This window comes from Bidens hawaiensis, unplaced genomic scaffold (assembly GCF_021521415.1).
Source record: "Bidens hawaiensis isolate Kalapana, Puna unplaced genomic scaffold, B.hawaiensis_p1.1 tig00001961_1, whole genome shotgun sequence".
Taxonomy (NCBI): Eukaryota; Viridiplantae; Streptophyta; class Magnoliopsida; order Asterales; family Asteraceae; genus Bidens; species Bidens hawaiensis.
In genome coordinates this window covers 3,344,511-3,362,010 of record NW_027491109.1, presented here as the reverse complement: position 1 = coordinate 3,362,010, position 17,500 = coordinate 3,344,511, and positions in this window count along the sequence as shown.

Here is a 17,500-nt window from a genome sequence, read left to right as displayed (position 1 = left end):
TCTCTATCTCTGTGTGTGTGTGTGTGTGTGTGTTTCCTCTCTCTTCGGCTAACTCCTCCACCGTCTTCTATATTCCGGTAATTGCCGATTTTGTTATATGTTTTTCCGATAAGGTTATATTGTTTCCCGGTAAGGTTTTCCGGTAATGTTTTATATTTATTTTAATTTTTATATGATTTTTTATAATCTTTTTAGCTTGTAAATCAAAAACCAAGATTGAATTGATATGTTGAAGTTATTACGGTTTTCTGATAACGCTTTATATATATTTTAATTTTTATATTACTTTGTTATAATATCTTTAGATTCTATATCAAAATCCAAGATTGAATTGATATGGTGAAGTTATTACGGTCTTCCGGTAGGGTTTTATATTTATTTTAATTTTTATATGATTATGTTATAATCTCTTTAGGTTGTATATCAAAATTCAATATTTAAGTTATATGTTGAAGTTATTACGGTTTTCCGGCAAGATTTTTATTTGATATCTATCATATTATTCCTAATGTTATTCCGGTAATTATATTTCATACTCTATTTGATACTCTTATCATATTATTCCGGCAAGGTTTTATATCAATTACAATTATTTTTGTTTTCCGTTTTTGTTTGTATTTATATTAACTAAAATCAAAAACGAGCCAGTCATGAGCAGTATTTAACGAAAACTAGTTCAAAAGAAAGTGTATGGAATATGTATAATTTACCGAAACAAATATGACCTTTTAAAGTTAAAAGTTAGACATTTTAATTAAAAAATGATTTTTTTTCTTGATGGTAAGTTACTAACTATATATTTTTTTTTCAGTTTGACATTTGTTAGAAATAATTCGAATTTGCAGCAACCAAGTCCAAGAGATTCGCAATACAAGTTTATCATTAATTTCAAATTTTATACTGTTTGGATAAATGAGACGAATGTTGTGGGTTATTAGTTTACTGGTAAGCGTCTTTGTATTTACACATATAATCTTAGATATTCACTATAATTGATTATTTATGCTAAATAATCATCATCTTTAATTTTAATGATACATTCCAATCATTTATACATTTATTTATTTATGCTTTTAAGAATCAAATTTGACAACTCTTTTGTAGTTTTTAATAGTCTTCAATCTCAACAAAGTTTTCATTTTTTATATTTGAACAATTTTTAATTACGCATAAATGTCAAGATTATTGTATATAACTGAAAAAAGACTTATATAATGAAATTAATTTTAAATAAAGTAATGATGCTAAGGAGTTTGAAACATAATTTACTCCAGATTGCAGTCACTTTAATAAAATTTTGATTAGGGAATGACTTCTTTGTAATAAAATTAAAATTTAACGGTTTAATTTTAATTATACTTAATTAATGAAATTAGTATAATAAAACTTTATTGGTTCGATTTAACTTAATACATTTAACTAAAAAGTTTAATTACAAAATAATTTATAATAAAATATACCTTTATTTATTTATTAATGTTGAAATGAAATTCATAATAACTTAAGACTTTAGTTGTATATTTACTCAGGTTGCTATGATTTATTTTGTTTTTTATATTGTGAAGCAAAATGATTTTTTTTATGAAATGTCGAAGAAGTTGATGGTGGGCTAATATGATGATAACATGTTCATGTCTTCGTTTGGGTTTTTAATTTAAGTGTACAGTAAGTTTTTGTAAGTATTAACTTTTTATGTACATAATCTAAATGTTTAATATTTTGGTTACAAACTTATGTTAAATATTTGTGTTTGTTTAATATGTTAGTTATGAAATTTTATGGTTATCTATATTTATATGGTTGTTTTTATGTTTCCAACCCATGTGTAACATAGGCTACTATTATAGATATATATTGGTAGATTAGATACTTTTACATAAATGAATTTCTGATCATCTATGTCGATTCAAATTAGCCGATAGTCTTCATATCCAGTTGTGTAACATCCTAAAATTTTAATGATGAATGAAGGAAGTTATGTTTAGTGATTTCGCGTAATTGATTAATGTCGGGGAAGGAGCGGGTCTTGGACTTGGATTAATTGAGATGGGTTAAATGAGAATGGGATTTCAGGGATATAAATACCCCCAAAATCCCAAAATATCTTCATTTTCCCCCACTCTCCTAAACACACACATACACACACACCAAGCACACCCAAAACCGCCGCCGGCCGGGCCGAGAAAGAAGGAAGGATCGAGCGAGGTCCGGGTAAGAGAGAAAGATTAGTGGTGATACCAAGATAAACGAGATCCAAACAAGCTCAAAAGGTATGATTCTTGATCTTGGAAGTTTAAAGATCCGAGCTTTTAGTGTATAAACGACCGAAAATGGTCGGGAAGTGTAGTGGGTGGTATTGAACCTTAACAAGGGTGTTAAAATCGCCCGAAATGTTGATCAGAAACCGAAACAGCGGACATCTGGGCAACTTCGCCTTCATCTGGGCAACTTCGCCTTCAAGCGACGAACTTCGCCTGCAAGCTAAGTTCGCCTGATGAACTTCGCCTGCAAGCTAAGTTCGCCTGATGACAAGTTCGCCTGAGGTTTAAGTTCGCCTGATGATAAGTTCGCCTGAGGTTTAACTTCGCCTAAAGCTAAGTTCGCCTGAGGTTTAACTTCGCCTAATGCCAAGTTCGTTTAGAAAATAAATTTAAAATCTAATGAAAAATGTGTTAAGACAGTTAATGGAAATAAAATTTTTCCAAGCTGACCTGGCAGCTCGACCCCAGCCAGGGGCTCTGCCCCTTGGACCCTGCTAGGGGCTGCCGCCCCTAGACCCCGCTGCCAGGGGCGCTGCCCCCGGACCCCCGTTCGTTGTGGGTCACATAAAGATAGAGATACATTATGAGAAGTGATAGTTAATTGATACGTAAACTTGTTATACAGTCAGCCGTGCACAACTGAAGAAAGGGATTACGATTAACGGTGAACGTAACCGTGTTCAGGTGAGTTTCTAGCCCCATTTATGTGTTACGTTTTCGGGGCTGTGTGCATACTCAATATGTTTGTTAATACACTTATCCTAAGAGATAAGTGTATGCCTTATGTGGATAATGTGAAATGTATGAATGATTGCTTGATGGTACGTGAACGATCTTCGGATATTGCACGTACTGTCAGGTTGTAACGCTAAGTTAAGTAAGTATGATATGTATGCTTATGTGTATGAATGTGATAAAGTTAATAAAAAAGGAAAGGATGGTTGTAGGGTTACGAAAAGGGTACCGAGCCCTAATAATACTCGAGGTACGATGTATGGTTGTATGGTAACGAAGAGGGAATCGAACCCTACTAATATTCGAGAACTAGGGAACCGAACCCTACTAATATTCGAGGAAAGAGGGAAACCGAGCCCTAATAATACTCGTGGAAAGAGGGAAACCGAGCCCTAATAATACTCGTGGAAAGAAGGTACCGAGCCCTAATAAAACTCGAGGAAGGAGGGTACCGAGCCCTAATAATACTCGAGGAAGGAGGGTACCGAGCCCTAATAATACTCGAGGAATGTAGGGCGTAATGCTCTTTATAACGTAAGATATGAAAGTAAGTTAATACAAAAGAAAGTATGAAAGTAAGAAAGTAAGGAAGTATGAAAGTGTGAAAGTATGAATGAAAGAATATAATGTTATGTGAATGGTATGACTATGTGATTATCTAGAACTCACTCAGCATAGCTGACTTTTAGTATGCACGCAGGTGAGTAGGATGAGGCAGCTCGCTTGAGGAGACACACGGCACTGAACAAGAGTCTGGCATCTGAAGACTTATGATGTTTTAATTTTAATGTTTTAATGTGAAAGACAAAGGATGTTTTGAGACAAGTTATGAAATATTGTAATGTTTTATGAAAGTTTTATATTCCGCGTAAATGTTTTAATTAACTCTGATATTTAGAACTGTGTTTATGAGTAAATCCAACACGAAAGTAGGGTTACCGGTAACGGGGCCTTACAAGTTGGTATCAGAGCAAAGTTCGAGAGATTTAAGCATCCTACATGCTTAGACTCGAACAGAGTATGGGATATAAGTAAGAAATGAAAGAAGATGCCAGTCCAAGAATGCCATGTGTCGCTCAAGCAAGATCAGTAAAGGTAAATTGTATGATTAAATGATATATGTTAATAAGAAAGAAAATATATGTGAACAAAAGGGATAGGAATAATTGATTGTTTGATTTGACTAACTGCTTAAGTAGAACCAGCACAAATAGACTCATAAAGGGAAGTGTATAGGACACGGAAAGCAACGTGATCAGCTAGTCACAGCTGGCCACTGTTATTACCTGTTAGCCTTGCTATCCTTGTACTGAATGGTTCCTTGAGTGATGATGTTTGTGTTTTCCCCTTAGAATACAATGGCTGGAGCTGGTGACATTGTTGGAGCTGGAGGTCGCACTGGACGACGCGGCAGGCCTCGTCGTGTCCAGCAACCTTCGGTTGAGACAGCTTCCAACACCGAAGCTGAAGGAAGCGCAGCTGGAAGAAACCCGGAAAACAATGAAGGAGTTCAACTGGATCCCGCCATTCAAGCAGCTATTGTTCAAGCTGTGGCCACTGCTGTGAAGAATATTACCCCGGGAAGGTCTGCTGGAAGCCGAGAAAGAACTGTTGAAGGGGCCGGTGGTAATGGTAGAAAGGATGACGAGAGGGAAAGGGGTGACTCAAGTGAGGTAAGGTCTGTGAAAGATGATGATAGGAAGAGGGGCCGAGGCGGTTGCAACTATAAGTCCTTCAAAGGTTGTGACCCGCCTAAGCTGACTGGTTTAGGAGACGCAATCGCTACTCTTCAGTGGATAACCGCCATGGATAAGGTTATCCGCATTAGCGAGTGCCGTCCCGATCAAGCGGTAGGTTATGCTACTCAATCATTCGAGGATGAGGCTATGTATTGGTGGGAGAGTGTGGAGCAGAGGAAGACCCGTGAAGAGATTAAGGAGATGAAATGGGACGATCTGAAGGAGTTAGTGATGATGAAGTTCTGTGCTGACGCCGATGTTGAAAGGGCGGAGATGAAGTTCCTAAACTTGAAAGCTGGAACAATGACACATCGTGAGTACACCACCGAGTTCAATCGAATGTCTAGGTTGGTGCCCGATATGGTCAACACTGAGGCTAAAAGGATCAAGTGTTACGTGAGGGGATTACCACAGAGAGTCCGCATGTTAGTCAGGACAAGTAAACCTGCTACTTTCGATTCTGCTGTCGAACTCGCAGAAATGGTCTATGCAGACTTGACTGCGGATGATGTGGTGGTGGGAGACGAGAAGAAAGAAAAGAAATGGGTCACTCCTGCTAAACGACCCGGTACCCAGATGTGGAACCCTAAGAACAAGCAGCACAGAGTTTGGGAGAACAGGTCGTGCAAGACCTGTGGCAAGGCACACAGTGGTGAGTGTAGGTGGGGAAAGGGTTCGGATACATGTCATAAGTGTGGAAAGATTCAAGCCGGAAAATGTAGATTTGGGTCGAATGTTTGCTACAAGTGTGGGAAGGCAGGTCATTATGCTCATGAGTGCAGTTCTAAGCCTGCATGCTACAAGTGTGGTAAGACAGGTCACTTTGCTAGGGAGTGTACCGAGAGTGAAGCTGGAGGTAGTGGAAGGAAAAATGCCGATCAAGCTAGGCCAAGAACTAGAGCCTACATGCTGACCCAAGAACAAGCCAAGCAGATTCCGGATGTTGTCACAGGTACGTTTCTAGTGAACGGTGTTTCCGCTACTGTATTATTTGATTCGGGCGCAAACAAAAGTTTCGTAGCCACACCATTTAGTAAACTAGCTAAAATGAAATGTTGCCGAGTGTCTGAGACCCTTATAGTAGAAACCGCTAGTGACACTTCGGTTAAAATAATGAAAATGGTTAAGGACTGTAGGATAGAATTGGAGGGACATGAGTTCCCTGTTACCTTGTACGTTATGACCTTGGGAGGGTTCGATGTGGTTTTGGGAATGGATTGGTTGTCTGAGTTTGAGGCTCAGATAGTATGTAAGAGTAGGATTATAAGGTTAAAGTCATTGGATGGTAGCGCGGTAACGGTCTATGGTGATAAGGAAAGTTCTGGGCTTAATGTCATTTCGATGATGAAAGCCGAGGGTTTGCTAAGGCGAGGGTGTTGTGCCTACTTGGCGTATGTCGTCAACGCTACGGCCGAGACGAAAGAAATGAAAGATGTTCCTATTGTGCGCGACTACCCAGAAGTATTCCCTGAGGATCTTCCGGGGTTGCCACCAGAGCGAGAGATAGAATTTCAGATAGATTTAATACCAGGAGCCCAACCTGTCGCGAAAGCGCCTTACCGTCTAGCACCGTCCGAGATGAAAGAATTGATGTCACAACTGCAAGAACTCCTCGACAAAGGTTTCATAAGAACGAGTGTTTCCCCGTGGGGCGCACCAGTTTTGTTCGTGAAAAAGAAGGATGGAAGTATGAGAATGTGCATAGATTATCGTGAATTGAATAAGCTTACGGTAAAGAATAGATATCCTTTGCCACGGATTGATGATCTGTTTGACCAACTGCAAGGTTCAAGTTGGTTCTCACGAATAGATCTCAGATCAGGCTACCATCAGCTGAAGGTGAAAGAGGTAGACATCCCTAAAACAGCGTTCTGAACGCGGTATGGACACTACGAGTTCCTCGTAATGTCATTCGGTCTAACAAATGCTCCTGCAGCATTTATGGACATGATGAATAGGGTGTGTCGGCCGATGTTGGATAAGTCGGTTATCGTCTTCATTGACGATATATTGATTTATTCAAAGAGTGAGTCTGACCATGCCAAGCATCTGAGAGAGGTATTGGAAGTTCTGAAGAAAGAAAGGTTGTACGCCAAGTTTTCGAAGTGCGCGTTCTGGTTAAGAGAAGTGCAATTTTTAGGTCATGTGGTTAATCCGGAGGGGATTACCGTGGACCCAGCTAAGATTGAAGCGATAACGAATTGGAAGACTCCGCAGAATCTGACTGATATACGAAGCTTCCTAGGGTTAGCTGGCTACTATAGGAGATTCATCGAAGGTTTCTCCAAGATAGCCGCACCGCTGACCGGCATGACCCGAAAGTCGATAGTATTCAGTTGGGGAAAGTTTCAGGAGGAAGCCTTTGAAGAATTGAAGAAGAGACTCACGCAAGCTCCAATCCTTACTTTACCCGATGGTGATGAGGATTTTGTTGTTTGTGCTGATGCCTCGCATCAAGGGTTAGGTTGCGTGTTGATGCAACGAGGGAAGGTGATAGCCTACGCATCTAGACAGTTGAAGGTCCATGAGAGTACTTATCCGACGCATGATTTGTAGTTAGCAGCTGTAGTGCATGCTCTTAAGATATGGAGGCATTATCTGTACGGCACTAAGTGTACTATCTATACCGATCATAAGAGTTTAAAGTACTTCTTCGAGCAGAAAGAACTGAACATGAGGCAGAGAAGATGGTTAGAATTGATAAAGGATTACGACTGTGAGATTAAGTATTACCCCGGTAAAGCTAACGTGGTCGCTGATGCGTTAAGTCGAAAGAATGAGGAAGTCCTTGCAACGGTGAAGTCATACAAGTTGATCATGAACCCGAGTCTTTTTGAAGAAATCATCAAGGTGCAGTCAGAAGTGTTAGTAGATGAAGGGTTAGTAAAGAAAGAAAGGATTTATGGCCAGCAAGATGAGTTGATGGAAAACACTCATGGAGTTAAGACTAGGTTCGACCGTATGTGGATCCCACGCCATGGTGATCTTAGAAGTCGAATCTTAGATGAAGCTCATAAGTCAAGGTACTCAATCCATCCAGGAGCTACAAAGATGTACCAAGACTTGAAAAGAGATTACTGGTGGCCAGGAATGAAGAACGATGTAGTGGATTATGTTAGTAAGTGCTTAACTTGCTTACAAGTCAAAGCCGAGCACCAAAAGCCTTATGGGATGATGCAACCGCTAGAGATACCTGAGTGGAAATGGGAACACATCACCATGGATTTCATAACTAAGCTACCTCGTACAGCTAAGCAACATGATACCATCTGGGTGATTGTGGACCGTTTGACCAAGAGTGCTCACTTTCTGCCCATACGAGAGGCCATCTCGTCAGAAATGTTAGCAAGCTTGTTCATCATGGAAGTTGTAACCAAGCATGGAGTACCATTATCGATCGTGTCCGATAGAGATACACGGTTTACTTCGAGGTTCTGGAAGAAATTCCATGAAGCTATGGGGACGAGGTTGAACATCGGTACGGTGTATCATCCTCAAACTGATGGACAGTCCGAAAGGACGATCCAAACCCTTGAGGATATGCTACGTGCTTGTGTTTTAGATTTTGGTGGAAGTTGGGATGATCATCTGCATCTGGCAGAGTTCTCCTATAACAACAGTTACCATTCAAGTATTGGTATGCCACCGTTTGAGATGCTTTACGGTAGACGATGTAGAACCCCGGTGTGTTGGGGCGAGATTGGTCAGAAAGAAATGGGAAGCCTAGAAGTAGTTCAAGAAACGTCTTCAAAGCTCGATCAGATCAAAGCAAGATTGAAAGCCGCGCAAGACAGACAAAAGTCTTATGCAGATAAGCGGCGACGACCAATTGAGTTTAACGTGGGTGACTATGTGATGCTCAAGGTCTCGCCTTGGAAAGGAATTATCCGTTTTAGGAAAAGAGGAAAGTTGAGTCCGAGGTACATTGGACCGTTCAAGATTGTAGGTCGTGTGGGTGAAGTAGCTTATAAACTGGATTTACCCGATGAGTTAGAAGGAATTCATTCAACCTTCCATGTTTCTCATCTGAGGAAGTGTCTAGCTGATGACACGTCTCACGTGCCATTAATGGACATTGAGGTTGATGAACAATTGAACTACATCGAGCAACCGATAGAGATCGTTGATCGCAAGGAGAAGCAGCTTCGTCACAAGATTATACCTTTGGTAAAAGTAATATGGAAACACCGCAAGGGATCAGATGCTACTTGGGAAGCCGAGGATAAGATGCGCAAGTTTTACCCTAGTTTGTTTATGTAATAGTTAGGTTTCGGGGACGAAACCTCTTTAAGGGGGGAAGACTTGTAACATCCTAAAATTTTAATGATGAATAAAGGAAGTTATGTTTAGTGATTTCGCGTAATTGATTAATGTCGGGGAAGGAGCGGGTCTTGGACTTGGATTAATTGAGATGGGTTAAATGAGAATGGGATTTCAGGGATATAAATACCCCCAAAATCCCAAAATATCTTCATTTTCCCCCACTCTCCTAAACACACACATACACACACACCAAGCACACCCAAAACCGCCGCCGGCCGGGCCGAGAAAGAAGGAAGGATCGAGCGAGGTCCGGGTAAGAGAGAAAGATTAGTGGTGATACCAAGATAAACGAGATCCAAACAAGCTCAAAAGGTATGATTCTTGATCTTGGAAGTTTAAAGATCCGAGCTTTTAGTGTATAAACGACCGAAAATGGTCGGGAAGTGTAGTGGGTGGTATTGAACCTTAACAAGGGTGTTAAAATCGCCCGAAATGTTGATCAGAAACCGAAACAGCGGACATCTGGGCAACTTCGCCTTCATCTGGGCAACTTCGCCTTCAAGCGACGAACTTCGCCTGCAAGCTAAGTTCGCCTGATGAACTTCGCCTGCAAGCTAAGTTCGCCTGATGACAAGTTCGCCTGAGGTTTAAGTTCGCCTGATGATAAGTTCGCCTGAGGTTTAACTTCGCCTAAAGCTAAGTTCGCCTGAGGTTTAACTTCGCCTAATGCCAAGTTCGTTTAGAAAATAAATTTAAAATCTAATGAAAAATGTGTTAAGACAGTTAATGGAAATAAAATTTTTCCAAGCTGACCTGGCAGCTCGACCCCAGCCAGGGGCTCTGCCCCTTGGACCCTGCTAGGGGCTGCCGCCCCTAGACCCCGCTGCCAGGGGCGCTGCCCCCGGACCCCCGTTCGTTGTGGGTCACATAAAGATAGAGATACATTATGAGAAGTGATAGTTAATTGATACGTAAACTTGTTATACAGTCAGCCGTGCACAACTGAAGAAAGGGATTACGATTAACGGTGAACGTAACCGTGTTCAGGTGAGTTTCTAGCCCCATTTACGTGTTACGTTTTCGGGGCTGTGTGCATACTCAATATGTTTGTTAATACACTTATCCTAAGAGATAAGTGTATGCCTTATGTGGATAATGTGAAATGTATGAATGATTGCTTGATGGTACGTGAACGATCTTCGGATATTGCACGTACTGTCAGGTTGTAACGCTAAGTTAAGTAAGTATGATATGTATGCTTATGTGTATGAATGTGATAAAGTTAATAAAAAAGGAAAGGATGGTTGTAGGGTTACGAAAAGGGTACCGAGCCCTAATAATACTCGAGGTACGATGTATGGTTGTATGGTAACGAAGAGGGAATCGAACCCTACTAATATTCGAGAACTAGGGAACCGAACCCTACTAATATTCGAGGAAAGAGGGAAACCGAGCCCTAATAATACTCGTGGAAAGAGGGAAACCGAGCCCTAATAATACTCGTGGAAAGAAGGTACCGAGCCCTAATAAAACTCGAGGAAGGAGGGTACCGAGCCCTAATAATACTCGAGGAAGGAGGGTACCGAGCCCTAATAATACTCGAGGAATGTAGGGCGTAATGCTCTTTATAACGTAAGATATGAAAGTAAGTTAATACAAAAGAAAGTATGAAAGTAAGAAAGTAAGGAAGTATGAAAGTGTGAAAGTATGAATGAAAGAATATAATGTTATGTGAATGGTATGACTATGTGATTATCTAGAACTCACTCAGCATAGCTGACTTTTAGTATGCACGCAGGTGAGTAGGATGAGGCAGCTCGCTTGAGGAGACACACGGCACTGAACAAGAGTCTGGCATCTGAAGACTTATGATGTTTTAATTTTAATGTTTTAATGTGAAAGACAAAGGATGTTTTGAGACAAGTTATGAAATATTGTAATGTTTTATGAAAGTTTTATATTCCGCGTAAATGTTTTAATTAACTCTGATATTTAGAACTGTGTTTATGAGTAAATCCAACACGAAAGTAGGGTTACCGGTAACGGGGCCTTACAAGTTGAGTAAGTTGTGTTATTGTTGTTTCCTGTGTAATATTTCTAATTTTCATGTATTTAATATCTCCGTGAACACCAAATATAAATAACCTACAATTGTCACTAAAGTTAATAGTACTTGGTTTCCCGGCTTTCTAATTTTTATGTTTTGTGTATTAAAATCGTTCATTAAGTCAGCAAAATTGAAACATCATGCTCTATAAAATTCTGTTTTTAGATTTATGTTGTTCATATTATTCATATACTAACCATATTATATTCTATTATAGATGTCTTCAAAATTAAATAAAACGTAATTTTTGGTCAATCAACGTCTTCCAATAAAAGGGGTAATTCAAAACCGTTAGTCATTTTAATATTTTTTAGTTACCCTTTAAATGTTTTTTAAGAATGCATTTTTTTTTGTAAATGTGCAGCTTCAATGCCATAAGAACTACTTACTAGCATTTTGAACGATAACATTTTATTTTAAACGCGTTAATACACTATATTGTATTAAAATATAATTTTGTTATTAACTAAAATATAGTAAATAAAAATTAATATGTTATTAACTAAAAATTTGGCACTTGTAACAGAAAATTATAAATGATTTTTAATATATTTATTATTAACTACATTATACCTTTTTGATAAACAAACTTAATAACATTGAATGTATGTTTACAAATTTCTGTTTTCTATTTTCTTTTTTAGAAATGATACGAAACATAATTTTCAGTTATCTCATACTATTTTATTTTCTTAAAACAAATTAAAATATATGTTTTAATTAAATGTGTATACGAATTAATTTATGTTAATTAGAGGCGCAAAGATATTTCTTCATTATTTTTTTTACTTATCTTTGGTTAACTCAATTTATATTGTTTCCATACTTTGCAACAAAATTCACAAATTTAGTTGTGGTCCATATAAAAAATCAGTTTTTTTGGTTTTTAAGTAAATTCTCACCATAAGAACACTTCTGAAATGAACAAAATCCAATATACATATATATATATATAAATATATATATATGAATTTGGTGTTAGGTCAATATCATCATTTTTTTGGAATTTTCGTTTAAAAAGATTGATAATAAGACTTTGTTGTTTCATCTTTCAAGCTCCCTAATTTTCGCAGAAATAAAATTTAAACCATAAATCCATAATCAATTCTAATTTACACATAAACCTTAAATCCCTAATCAGTTCCAATTTACATTATTAAAATCTAACTATACCATTAAAACAAAAGAGTTTAACTCAACATGGACTCTTTCTATTGGTGTATTCTTAAACTTTACATTTTTATCTAACACTTCTCTATTTTTCATGTGAATAAAAAAATTCTAAAATAAATTAAAATACTAGACAATCAATGATTATTAGTAATTCATGTGAATTTTTTTTAAAATAAATTAAAATACTAGACAATCAATGATTATTAATAATTCATGTGAATAAAAAAATTCTAAAATAAATTAAAATACTATACAATCAATGATTATTAATAATTATTAAATATTTTTAAAATCTGGTCAAACGTCATAATTAACCTATTAATGTAATTATGATATTAATTATTCTAATTATTATAAGAATTCAAAAAGCTTATTCAATCATATCATTTACTTTATATAAATCTCAAGATTGAAAACCTAACCATTTTAATCTGTCTCTCTCTCTCTCTATCTGTCTGTGTGTGTGTGTGTGTGTTTCCTCTCTCTTTCGGCTTACTCCTCCACCGTCTTCTATATTCCGGTAATTGCCGATTTTGTTATATGTTTTTCCGATAAGGTTATATTGTTTCCCGGTAAGGTTTTCCGGTAATGTTTTATATTTATTTTAATTGTTATATGATTTTTTTATAATCTTTTTAGCTTGTAAATCAAAAACCAAGATTGAATTGATATGTTGAAGTTATTACGGTTTTCCGATAACGCTTTATGCTAAATAAAATCAAAAAGACCAAAATTATTTTGACTCATAGATTGGTTCTAAAAGTTGGTGTGCCAATAATGTTACTAAGGAATATGGATCAGAAGAACGATATGTGTGATGGAACTAGATTGCGAGTAATTACTTTGGGTAGACGTTTTGTTGTAGTAAAAGTTATTTCAGGTACGAATACTGGTTATTGCACTTATATAATTCGTTGTGGTCTAACACATTCAGATAAGAAACTTTCTTTTAAATTGAAGAGAATTTAGTTTTTTTCCAGTTGTATTATGTTTTTCAATTACCATTAACAAAAGTCAAGGTCAATCTCTAGCAAGAGTTGACATATATCTCAGAGACCCGGTGTTTACACATATACAACTCTATATGTAGCTTTATTAAGAGCGAAGAGTGGTGTTAAAATTCTTATATTAAAAAAGAAAGACAAAGTTACAAATAAAGAATAAATATGGTTTATAAGGAAGTCTTTTTAGTAGCTTATGAATTTTATATTTTTAACCTTTGATTATGTTTTCAACAATCGTAATTTGAATATTGTTTGGGTTTATCTTTGTATTTTACAATAACTGGTTTTCGTACCAATATTATTTACAACTTAAAGTATGTTGTCGTCCCGAATAAGATATAACAACTTATGTTGTCCTTTCAAATGACATATGTTTATTCGAAAATATAAATATTTCCACCCGTGTCATACACGGGTTAATAACCTAGTATCCAATAAAACCATAATCAATCAGTCAAATAGTCAATTGCCCATAAATAACTCCAAATTAACAATTTATCTAATAAAATTAAAATTTTACAATTTTAGATAAAAGTAGAACAATACCTAAATTGAACAAGTAGAAGTCGAACTGTGGATGATGGACTGAGGGTTCACCGGCCGTCAACTACTGGTCTTTGGCGTGGAGATCCGGTGACCGGAGGAGGGCAGTAGGGGGTCGGGTCATCGTGGGGTGGATAGTGACTGAATGAAACATTGTTTTATTGAATATTGATGTCCGACCTAAATCAAACGTCCACACATGAAGGAACAACGAACAATGGTTTTATTTAGTTTGGGCTAAAGTTTGGTTAGACTTTAAACTTTAGTTGGGCTTTAATAGGTTTTAACTTTTGATTTGGTTGTGATTTAAACTTAGAGGGGTAACATTATATTTTTTCAGGGGTGGCGAAATACAAAACCATCAAAAATTTAAAATTTTTGCACTGCCGATGAAAAGTTAAGGGGCAGCTTACTAGCTACATCCGCCACTACCACTAAAGACACGCTAATATTAGTCACTAAATAGGGTGTTAGCGTGGAAAACGGATGATGTGTGTTATATCGGTGTATGTTACATCATACGAGAGTCGTGCGATGCCAAATCAAATTTGAATATCGTAGATTTGAGATTTTGTATTTCAGTTACATGATAACTTTCTAAATTAAGTACATCACTTTTAGGATAAAGTACGGAGTATTAATCTATACTATATAATAAACAAAAGTTTTTAAATGCCACTTGTCATCACATTAGAGTGTTTCTTACCAATGTTTCCCTCCTTTCTCTCATATTAACTACATCCCTTTCTTACTAATAGTTTTAGATTTCATTTTTTTCTTTTTAATCTATCATTTCTTTTTCTTAATAATTATTTCCTGATTTAAAAAAGTTAATACCAGCATAAATTTATTATTTTGTTTTACATAAATATATTGTATTAATTATTAATATTAAGATTTTATAAGTAATCAACTTTCACATTGATTAAATAATTATTTGAAAAATTAAGGTTTAAATATATTATATTAGTTATTAATATAAATGTTTAAGAAATAATATTATTGGATGAAGAGCAAGCTTAATTAAAAATTAAAAATTTCAATAAACATTAACTTATTAAATATATGATTGTTTACTAAATTACAAGTTTTTTCATTAAAACCTTTAAAAGATCATTTCACTGTTTATGTATTCTCAGTGTTTGTGTTAATTTAAACAAGCGGGTTTCTTTAACCGAATAAAGGATCAAACATGGTTCAGATCAAAACACACTATGATTATAATGAGTTTTGGTCCACGGGTTGGTTTAAAAAAGTATCCATTTACAGTTACTTTTATTTATTTATTTATTTATTTAATCATGCCATCATTTATGTTTCCTCATCTTAAAAATCCACAAAAAATGTAAACATTAGACTACATGTTTTAGTTTTTCAGGTGATTAAGACAAATTTTTACCCTAGAAATATAAATGTTAGACTTTAGCACACTTTTAGTCAGATAATAAATTGACTTTATATATCCTTTTATTCTTGAAGATTTAAAAAATATAGATTTCTTTAGTGAACGAGTAATACTTGCACCAAAAAATGAGTTTGTTCAAGAAACTAATAACCGTTTACTATCCATGTTTCTGAGAGATGAAAACCATTACCATTGTTCAGATGGTATATGTTAGAAATAAAACTATACGTTAAAACAAAGTATTACTTAAAACAAAATGAGTTTGTTCAAGAAACTAACAACCGTTTACTATCCATGTTTCTGAGAGATGAAAACTATTACCATTGTTCAGATGGTATATGTTAGAAATAAAACTATACGTTAAAACAAAGTATTACTTTTGTAATGTTTTAAATGGTTTCAAAATTTAAGGTTTGTCATAGGTTAGTCCTAAAAGCCGATGTTGAAGTGTTACTACTTAAAATATTAACTAGAAAAGTGACACATGTAATGAAAATAAAATACATGTGAAAATACAATATGGTAATCATGTTATACAATGTGAAAATAAACTACATGTGAAAATAAAAATGAACTCACATTTTTATTTTAAAAAAAAATCATATACCTTTAGATATAATAATCAATTTTAAATTTCAAAGAATGAAATTTTCACCTTATGTTTGTTTCGCAATAAAGATAAATAAAAATTGACACCAATCACTATTGGTTTGTTTTTTGGACAACCTGTTTTAACTTATAGTCAGTTATGTATTGCATTATCTAGAGTTAAAAGAAGACACAAAGTGAAACTATTAATTTAGGATATAGAGGGTAAAGTTATAATTAAAATTACAAATATTGTTTACAAAAAAAACATTTAGAGATTTATGAATTTCAACAACTCTTTATTTTCATACTGTGTAATGTGTAATTAGTCTATCATAAACTATATCTTTATATCTGTTCAACATATTTTTTTTTTGTATTTCACATCATGTTATTTAAAAAAAATTTATTTTAATCCGTCTTTCACACGGGTACATAACCTAGTTATCTAAATAAATGAAATCAATAGTCGAATAAGATAGAATATATACAAAGAACGACAACTTTATTTTAAGGATTTTCAAATGCTACATTTTAATCTGAAAACTATACCGGGTAATTAACCATAATAACGTTTAAATGATTAATGACAAACAAATAACAAAAGTTAATAACATAGTTTTGGTTTTCACGTGTCACGTGATGCCCTTGTTCTCCGAGGGACGCCGTGTTAATCATGTTTTTGGTTTTGTAATAATACAATATTAAAAGTACTGCACATTTACATTGGAGTTCAAAATTCCAGAAACAAGTGGAGAAACAAGTGGTTATTGGTTAATGATGTGTTTATAGTTTAATACTCAAGGAGATAGCTATTAATCTATTAAAGTATCATAATCCTTATTGGTTGATTCCTTACTGTTTCAAACTTTCAATCTTGACAGTTTCTTTACTCCAAAATCCATATTTAATTGGCACTTCAACTTCACATTAAAGGATAAGGTAGTTTCATATTTGGTTTAAGTTAGTCAGTTATGTTGATTGATTCTGTAAATATTAATAGACAACAAGAAAGTTATGAAACATGTGTACATGTTAATCTAGAGATCACAGATAAGGAAGACAACATGATTATGATTTGATCGAGTTTCCGCTTAGGTGTATCATTTTGATGGTGTTAGATGAGATAGACCTTAAGATTTTAGGAGAAGAGGGGGGGGGGGGGGGGGCGAATTTAGATGCCGGTGGCTAGGTGATTTTTTCGTTCTTTCTCTCAAGTTATGACAATAAAGAAAATTACGTCAATTAAATAATTACCAATCATAAGGATATAATTAGTTAAGTTGATCTTTTTTATAATTAGATAAATGATAATAGATAAATAAATATTAACTAAAAGTCATACAACCAATGAATTGATAAGAGCATTCACAATGACACAAACCTATAAAAACTTTCATATCATATTTCAAACTTTTTTTTTAAATTACTTTTTTTTCAACACCAAACCTCCAAAACCACATTAAAAATTATTAAAATTGTATATATATTATATACATATATATATATATATAATATATATATATATATATATATGATTGATTTCTTTTGAGAACCGCTTTGAGTTTTAAGAACCCGAAAGAACTCAATGTAACAAATTTAATTGTTTGAATTTTTATACACATGTGTAATACGTAAGTGTAAGTAATGTACAAAAATTACTGTAAATTTTTACACACCGA